This window comes from Glycine max, chromosome 18 (assembly GCF_000004515.6).
Source record: "Glycine max cultivar Williams 82 chromosome 18, Glycine_max_v4.0, whole genome shotgun sequence".
In the NCBI taxonomy this organism is placed as follows: domain Eukaryota; kingdom Viridiplantae; phylum Streptophyta; class Magnoliopsida; order Fabales; family Fabaceae; genus Glycine; species Glycine max.
In genome coordinates, this window is record NC_038254.2 from 48,832,361 (window position 1) to 48,841,718 (window position 9,358).

The following is a 9,358-nucleotide window of genomic DNA, read 5'->3' on the forward strand; positions in this document are numbered from 1 at the left end:
AACAAGAGGTTGAACCAATTTTCCAAGCTGAAAATGTTGTAGCCTTCGACAAGATGGAAGAACTCCAAGAAAGATTTGATGGTATGCAAAGGGAAGTCGAAGCCCTCCGAGGAAGAGATCTGTTCGGGAAGGACGCCTGTGAATTATGCTTGGTCCCAAATGTTACTATCCCACACAAGTTCAAGGTGCCAGACTTCGAGAAGTATAAAGGGAACTCTTGTCCCCGCAGTCACTTGGTGATGTACGCGCGGAAAATGTCCATGTATACTGACAATCATAAGCTGCTTATTCATTTCTTTCAGGACAGCCTAACTGGGGCCGCTCTGAAGTGGTATATGAATTTGGACAGTGCGAGCATTCGTACTTTCAATGACCTGGGTGAAGCGTTCATCCGGCAGTATAAGTACAATTTGGACATGGCCCCAGATCGTGATCAGCTCCGTGCGATGACACAAAAAGAGAAGGAAACGTTCAAGGAGTATGCCCAACGTTGGAGGGAAGTGGCTGCCCAGATTGTCCCGCCGTTGGAAGAAAGGGAAATGACCAAAATATTTCTGAAGACCCTGAGCCAGTTTTATTACGAGAAAATGGTTGCAAGTGCACCAACAGACTTCACCGAAATGGTCAACATGGGGTGCGATTAGAGGAAGGTGTCCGAGAGGGACGTTTGACTGGGAAAGTCCCTGCTGCAAGCAATGCCAAGAAGTTTGGAGGCCACTTTGCGAAGAAGAAAGATCAAGAGGTGGGATGGTAGCTCATGGTAAGCCTCAGCAGAATTTCACCCCATATCGTCAGGTTGCGAATGTCGCATCCGCTATCCCAAACCCATCATATCACCAACAAAGGCCACATTACCCCTACCCATACCCTCCACCATACCCTCCACAACAATACCCTCCACAACAATACCCTCCACAACAATACCCTCCACAGCAATACCATCAGCCACAATACCCTCAAAAACAACAAAATCGCCCGCAACCCCCCAACAACCATATCACTCACAAAACCGCCAGAAAACAACCTTTGATCCAATCCCGATGAAATATGCTGACTTACTCCCCGCCCTGCTCGCCAAAAACCTTGTCCAGGTCAGAACACCCCCTCGTACACCAGATGTTTTACCTCCCTGGTTTCGTCATGATTTAACCTGCGCTTTCCACCAAGGGGCCCCAGGTCATGACGTTGAAAACTGCTATGTCCTGAAGAATGAAGTGCAAAAACTAGTCCGGGCCAACTTGCTATCCTTTAAAGATCAGAATCCCAATGTTCAGGCGAACCCTCTACCGAACCATGGGCCTGCTGTTAACATGATACAAGATTGTGATGAAGACGGTGTCATCCTGAACGTCCAGCACGTTCGAACTCCCCTGGTCCCAATACATATCAAGATGTGCGAGGCAGCTCTGTTTGACCATGATCATGCAGCGTGTGAAATATGTCCGGTGAATGTAAAAGGATGCCCGAAGGTACAAGAGGACGTACAAGGGCTGATAGACAGCAGAGAACTTATCATCACGAGGAAGGACAAAGAAGTGTGCGTCATCACCCCGAGTTTCAGCGGTTGGAAATAAGCTATAACAGTGGGGAATCAACTACTACTCCACTGGTGATTAGCTTGCCAGGACCTATGCCGTATGCTTCTCTAAAAGCGGTCCCTTACAAGTATAGTGCCACGATGTTGGAAGGTGGGCAGGAGGTGCCTTTGCCCTCTCTAACTCCTGCGATTTCTGTGGACAACGTTGCTAATGACGGTAAAGTTCTGAGGAATGGACGTGTTATCCCCACATTGTTTGCAAAGAAAGTGAATGATCCGGCAGTTAAACAGGTGACAGTGAACGGCCCCGGTACAAGGAAGGAAGTAGGCCAATCCAATGGGACTAGTAAGAATTCTGATCATGACGAAATTCTGAAACTGATCCAGAAGAGTGAGTATAAAGTAGTAGACCAGCTGCTGCAAACTCCCTCTAAGATATCCATTTTGTCTCTGCTATTGAACTCAGAAGCACACCGTGAGGCTCTAATGAAGGTGTTGGACCAAGCTTTTGTGGAGAGGGACGTGACTGTTAATCAATTGGACAGTATAGTAGGAAACATTACTGCCTGCAATAATTTAAGTTTTAGTGATGAAGAACTTCCTGAGGAGGGGAGGAACCACAATCTGGCGTTACATATATCGGTGAACTGCAAGTCAGATGCTCTGTCGAATGTACTTGTGGACACTGGTTCCTCATTGAATGTAATGGCCAAATCCACATTAGATCAACTTTCCTACCGGGGGCCTCCCATGAGAAGAAGCGGGGTGGTTGTCAAAGCGTTTGATGGATCAAGAAAGTCTGTTATCGGGGAGGTTGATTTGCCCATTACAATTGGGCCGTTTGTTTTCCAAATTACATTCCAGGTGATGGATATCCAAGCCGCATACAGTTGCCTTTTGGGTAGGCCATGGATCCATGAGCTGGGGCCGTGACATCCACCTTGCATCAAAAGCTGAAGTTTGTCAGAAATGGGAAATTGATCACTGTGAGTGGAGAGGAAGCCTTGTTGGTTAGTCATTTGTCAGCTTTTTCCTTTATTGGTGCTGATGAAACAGAAGGAACCTCTTTCCAAGGCCTGACTTTAGAGGGTAAAAAGCCAGAGAAAAATGAAGTATCTTTTGCTACTTGGAAGAGCGCACAGAAAGTGGTGCAGGAAGGAACAGGTGTAGGATGGGGAAAAGTTGTGCAGTTGCTGGAGAGTAAAAACCGTGAAGGACTGGGATTTGCGGAATGGACGTGTTATCCCCACATTGTTTGCAAAGAAAGTGAATGATCCGACAGTTAAACAGGTGACAGTGAACGGCCCCGGTACAAGGAAGGAAGTAGGCCAATCCAATGGGACTAGTAAGAATTCTGATCATGACGAAATTCTGAAACTGATCCAGAAGAGTGAGTATAAAGTAGTAGACCAGCTGCTGCAAACTCCCTCTAAGATATCCATTTTGTCTCTGCTATTGAACTCAGAAGCACACCGTGAGGCTCTAATGAAGGTGTTGGACCAAGCTTTTGTGGAGAGGGACGTGACTGTTAATCAATTGGACAGTATAGTAGGAAACATTACTGCCTGCAATAATTTGAGTTTTAGTGATGAAGAACTTCCTGAGGAGGGGAGGAACCACAATCTGGCGTTACATATATCGGTGAACTGCAAGTCAGATGCTCTGTCGAATGTACTTGTGGACACTGGTTCCTCATTGAATGTGATGGCCAAATCCACATTAGATCAACTTTCCTACCGGGGGCCTCCCATGAGAAGAAGCGGGGTGGTTGTCAAAGCGTTTGATGGATCAAGAAAGTCTGTTATCGGGGAGGTTGATTTGCCCATTACAATTGGGCCGTTTGTTTTCCAAATTACATTCCAGGTGATGGATATCCAAGCCGCATACAGTTGCCTTTTGGGTAGGCCATGGATCCATGGAGCTGGGGCCGTGACGTCCACCTTGCATCAAAAGCTGAAGTTTGTCAGAAATGGGAAATTGATCACTGTGAGTGGAGAGGAAGCCTTGTTGGTTAGTCATTTGTCAGCTTTTTCCTTTATTGGTGCTGATGAAACAGAAGGAACCTCTTTCCAAGGCCTGACTTAGAGGGTAAAAAGCCAGAGAAAAATGAAGTATCTTTTGCTACTTGAAGAGCGCACAGAAAGTGGTGCAGGAAGGAACAGGTGTAGGATGGGGAAAAGTTGTGCAGTTGCTGGAGAGTAAAAACCGTGAAGGACTGGGATTTGCTTCTTCTGCAGGATCCGCAACGAACAGTGTTGGATCAAGCTCCATTACTAGCACCTTTTGTAGCGCCGGGTTCATCAACAACTCGCCAGAAGCCAATGCTGTCTTGGAAGATGTTCCTGAAGAGATAGTACTTGCATTTGTCACACCTGGAAAATTTGTTCGCAACTGGGACGCGGTTGACATCCCTTCAGTAGTTCATGCATCAAAGTAATGTGTCTTTGTTTTTCTGTTTGTTTGTTTTTCAAAAAAGATCCTTTCGTCTTGCCCAGGACGAAAGCGCAATTATGTAGGGCTGTTTTGTTTCAAGCACTACTCTTATTAATGGAAAATGTGGTTTATCCCGATATCTATGCTTATTGCTCTTTCTGGAAAATGGTAACACAAAAAACCCAAAATATTTTATTTTTGTTTTCTGATTTCAATTAATTATAAAAAGTCCGCATTGTTCACTCATTTTCTAAAGTCAATCATCAATCATATGCAGACTAGGCATTTATGAGCCCGTTGAACATAATAACCCTGCACTCTCTCCCAACTTCGAATCTCCTGTCTACGAGGCTGAAGAGGAGAAGGATGATGAAATCCCAGAGGAACTTGCTCGGTTATTGGAATATGAAAAGAAAACCATTCGGCCTCATGAGGAGATAGTAGAGGTGATTAACTTGGGAACCAAGGAAGATAAGAAGGAAGTCAAGATTGGGGCATCGCTTGAGGCAACTGTCAAACGAAGGGTGATTGAATTACTCAAAGAATATGCCGATGTGTTCGCATGGTCGTACCAGGATATGCCCGGCTTGGATCCCCGTATTGTGGAGCACCGTTTGCCTTTGAAGCCCGAATGCCCACCGGTCAAGCAGAAATGAGAAGAACTCGCCCTGACATGGCTCTCAAGATCAAAGAGGAAGTACAGAAGCAGATCGATGCAGGTTTTCTTGTCACATCAGAGTATCCTCAATGGTTAGCCAACATAGTGCCTGTTCCAAAGAGGGACGGCAAGGTCAGGATGTGCGTCGACTACCGAGATTTGAACAAGGCTAGTCCGAAAGATGACTTTCCTCTACCTCACATCGATGTATTGGTTGACAGCGCTGCAAAGTCCAAGGTCTTCTCCTTCATGGACGGTTTCTCTGGGTACAATCAGATCAAGATGGCAGTCGAAGATAGAGAAAAGACATCTTTCATCACGCCTTGGGGCACCTTTTGTTACAGGGTAATGCCTTTGGGTTGATAAATGCAGGTGCCACTTACCAAAGAGGCATGACCACTCTCTTTCATGACATGATGCACAAAGAGATAGAAGTGTACGTGGATGATATGATTGTCAAGTCAGGCACTGAAGAAGAACATGTCGAGTACTTGCTGAAGATGTTTCAACGGCTGAGAAAGTACCAACTTCGACTGAATCCCAACAAATGTACCTTTGGTGTTAGATCTGGAAAACTCTTAGGTTTCATTGTCAGTCAGAAAGGTATTGAAGTAGATCCTGACAAGGTCAGGGCCATTAGAGAAATGCCGGTTCCACAAACAGAGAAACAAGTGAGAGGTTTTCTTGGGCGTCTAAATTACATTTCTCGTTTCATCTCGCACATGACAGCCACGTGCGGACCTATATTCAAGTTGCTTCGAAAAGATCAAGGGGTTGTTTGGACCGAAGATTGTCAAAAGGCTTTTGATAGTATCAAGAATTATCTGCTAGAACCTCCAATTCTTATACCTCCAGTTGAAGGAAGGCCTCTGATTATGTACTTGACTGTGTTAGAAGATTCTATGGGCTGTGTGCTCGGACAACAGGATGAGACCGGAAGGAAAGAACATGCCATCTACTACTTGAGCAAGAAGTTTACCGATTGTGAGTCCAGGTACTCCCTACTTGAGAAAACTTGTTGTGCACTAGCCTGGGCTGCCAAGCGTCTTCGTCACTACATGATTAACCACACCACCTGGCTAATATCCAAAATGGACCCGATCAAGTATATCTTTGAGAAACCCGCTCTGACAGGAAGAATTGCTCGTTGGCAGATGTTGTTATCCGAGTATGATATCGAATACCGCACCCGGAAAGCAATTAAGGAAGTGTTCTTGCTGATCATTTGGCTCACCAACCAATTGAGGACTATCAACCCATCAAGTTTGACTTTCCTGATGAAGAGATTATGCACTTGAAGATGAAGGATTGTGATGAACCATTGCTTGGAGAAGGTCCAGATCCCGAGTCTAGATGGGGTTTGATTTTTGATGGAGCCGTGAATGTCTTTGGCAATGGAATTGGGGCAGTTATTATCACTCCTGAAGGTAATCATCTCCCTTTCGCTGCAAGGTTACAGTTTGATTGCACCAACAATGTGGCAGAGTATGAAGCATGTATCCTGGGCATTGAAAAAGCCATTGACTTGAAAATCAAGAACCTTGACATTTACGGGGATTCAGCTCTCGTAATCAACCAAATCAAAGGAGAATGGGAAACTCGCCACCCGGCTTGATTCCATACAAAGATTATGCGAAGCATTTGCTAACCTTCTTCAACAAAGTGGAGCTTCACCACATCCCTCGTGATGAGAACCAGATGGCAGATGCGTTAGCAACTTTATCCTCCATGTACGAAGTGAGTCACCGGAACAATTTGCCAACAATCAGAATTCAGCGCCTCGAGAGGCCCGCCACGTGTTTGCAGTCGAAGAGGTTGTTGATGATAAGCCCTGGTTCCATGATATCAAGTGTTTCCTTCAAAGCCAGGAATATCCACCCGAAGTATCCAACAAAGACAGGAGAACTTTGAGAAGATTGTCTGGTAATTTCTTCCTAAATGGGGATGTTTTGTACAAAAGAAACTTTGACATGGTACTACTCAGGTGTGTAGATAAGCAAGAAGCAGAATTTTTGATGCATGAGATACATGAAGGCTCCTTTGGTACTCACTCCAATGGACATGCAATGGCAAGGAAGTTGTTGAGAGCAGGTTACTACTGGATGTCGATGGAGACAGATTGTTGCAAACACGCAAGGAAATGCCACAAATGCCAGATTTATGCTGACAGAATTCATGTACCACCAACTACACTTAATGTTCTTTCTTCTCCGTGGCCTTCTCTATGTGGGGCATCGATATGATTGGTAGAATCGAACCGAAGGCTTCAAACGGGCATCGTTTCATTCTAGTGGCTATTGATTACTTCACCAAGTGGGTTGAAGCAGCATCTTATGCAAATGTGACTAAGCAAGTTGTGGTCCGCTTTATCAAGAATCAGATCATCTGCCGTTATGGTGTGCCCAACAGAATCATTACAGATAATGGAACGAACTTGAATAACAAGATGATGAAAGATTTGTGTGAAGAGTTCAAGATTGAGCATCACAATTCTTCTCCTTACAGACCTCAGATGAATGGCGCAGTTGAGGCTGCAAACAAGAATATCAAGAAGATAGTGCAAAAGATGGTGGTCACATACAAAGACTGGCATGAGATGTTACCGTATGCTTTGCATGGGTATCGCACTTCAGTGCGTACTTCAACAGGGGCAACCCCCTTCTCTTTGGTGTATGGTATGGAAGCAGTACTCCCTGTGGAGGTTGAGATTCCATCAATGAGAGTTCTAATGGAGGCCCAGTTATCAGAAGCTGAATGGTGCCAAAGCAGATATGATCAGTTGAATCTAATTGAAGAAAAACGCATGAAGGCCTTGTGCCACGGACAACTTTATCAACAGAGGATGAAGCAGGCTTTCGACAAGAAGGTTCGTCCTCGTGTGTTTCAAGAAGGAGATCTTGTTCTCAAGAAGGTTTTATCTTTCCAACCCGACTCTAGGGGCAAGTGGACGCCTAATTACGAAGGCCCATATGTCGTCAAGAGAACTTTCTCTGGTGGTGCACTGACTCTTACGACTATGGATGGGGATGAGCTCCCTCGTCCCGTGAATGTGGATGCAGTCAAGAAATACTTTGTCTAAAAATAAAAGAACAGCTCGGTAAGTCGAAAACCCGAAAGGGCGGCTTAGGCAAAAATGAGCGTCTCGGTGGGTCGAAAACCCGAAAGGGCGACCCAGGCAAAAGTTAGAGACATCAAACAGAAAAATAATTAGCCTGATAGGTCGAAAACCCGAAAGGGCGATCTATGCAAAATTTAAGGACCAAAAGACAAAGTAACTGCATTGAGATGATCTTTGTTCATTTGAGGCACAATGGAATGTCAAGGAGACCCTGAATCTGAAGCATCCAAACAGTGGGATTCAAGGTTGTCAGAGGGAACAACGGTTATTGTGTTCAATGAACCTTCGATTTATATTTACCATTTTCCAAACTTTGTAAGATCAGTGGAGCCATGCCATTGGCAGGTCACCACTCTTTCAAATAAATTTGAGCCTGTTGCCTTTCATTTGGAATTCTCATTTATTCAGCTTATAAAACCTTTCCTTTTTTTTATGGTAGCATTTGAAACAAAATATTTCTCAAAATCATAAATTTTCTTTCATATCTTTTTTTGAGAAGCACAAACAACAAAACACTTTTTCTTTGAACTCGTGAATAGATGAAGGGCGTGTCAACAGCTATCCTGAGAATGGATAAACCTTGCAGGTTGCACGTGGTCAATTGCTTTTTTTTTTTTTTTTTTTTTTTTAAAAAAAAAAAAAAAAATAATAATAATAATAATAATAATAATAAGCATGACCACAGAAGCACTAGCTCTTCTACCATGTTTTTTGGATTGGCACGTTCTCCCAAGAAATGTTTATTCCCATCGGTTGCTGCATACGCCGGGCTTTACTCCGTCACTATTTTGATACACCCTGGTGGCATCATCCCCATTGAAGATTGCCGAGTGTTTGTGATGCGACGTCGGGTCACTTTCCATCTTACCTGTCCAATCTTGTTCCATCAAATTTATCATTCACATAATCATACAAGTTAATCTCCATACAGTCATACAAGTCGGGTCGTTATTCAGGCATTCATACGTTCATGCGTATACACATTCATGCATGTACAATAAAGACAATATCATGCGTACATGGCTGCATTAACCATCATGAGTCTTGCTTCAATCATCTTTTCATTTCAATCAATCATGAATAATTTGTAATCTTCTATTTCCCCAAGTGTCATCCCCAATGGGTCTGATCCAAAGGTGTCACCCTCTCTCCGCCAAGTGGCAATTTCTTTAATGAACAGCTTGTGCATCATTTGCCTCTGTTTCATGTCATCAGTTGATTAGTTCAGCAATAACCTGAACAGTTGACATTTATCTTTGCTTCTTGTCAGTTGATTAGTTCAGCAATAACCTGAACAGTTGATATTTATCTTTGTTTTTGGTCAGATTGACTAGTTCGGCAATAACCTGAACAGTTGACATTTATCTTTGCTTCTTGTCAGTTGATTAGTTCAGCAATAACCTGAACAGTTGACATTTATCTTTGTTTCTTGTCAGTTGATTAGTTCAGCAATAACCTGAACAGTTGACATTTATCTTTGCTTCTTGTCAGTTGATTAGTTCAGCAATAACCTGAACAGTTGACATTTATCTTTGTTTCTTGTCAGTTGATTAGTTCAGCAATAACCTGAACAGTTGACATTTATCTTTGTTTTTTGTCAGTTGACTAGTTC

General features: G+C 43.7%; 1 pseudogene; it reads left to right on the forward strand.

The window, feature by feature from the left end:
• The first annotated feature begins 995 nt into the window (after window positions 1-995).
• On the forward strand, window positions 996-8,171 carry LOC121173968 (uncharacterized; annotated as a pseudogene).
• Window positions 8,172-9,358: the final 1,187 nt, after the last annotated feature.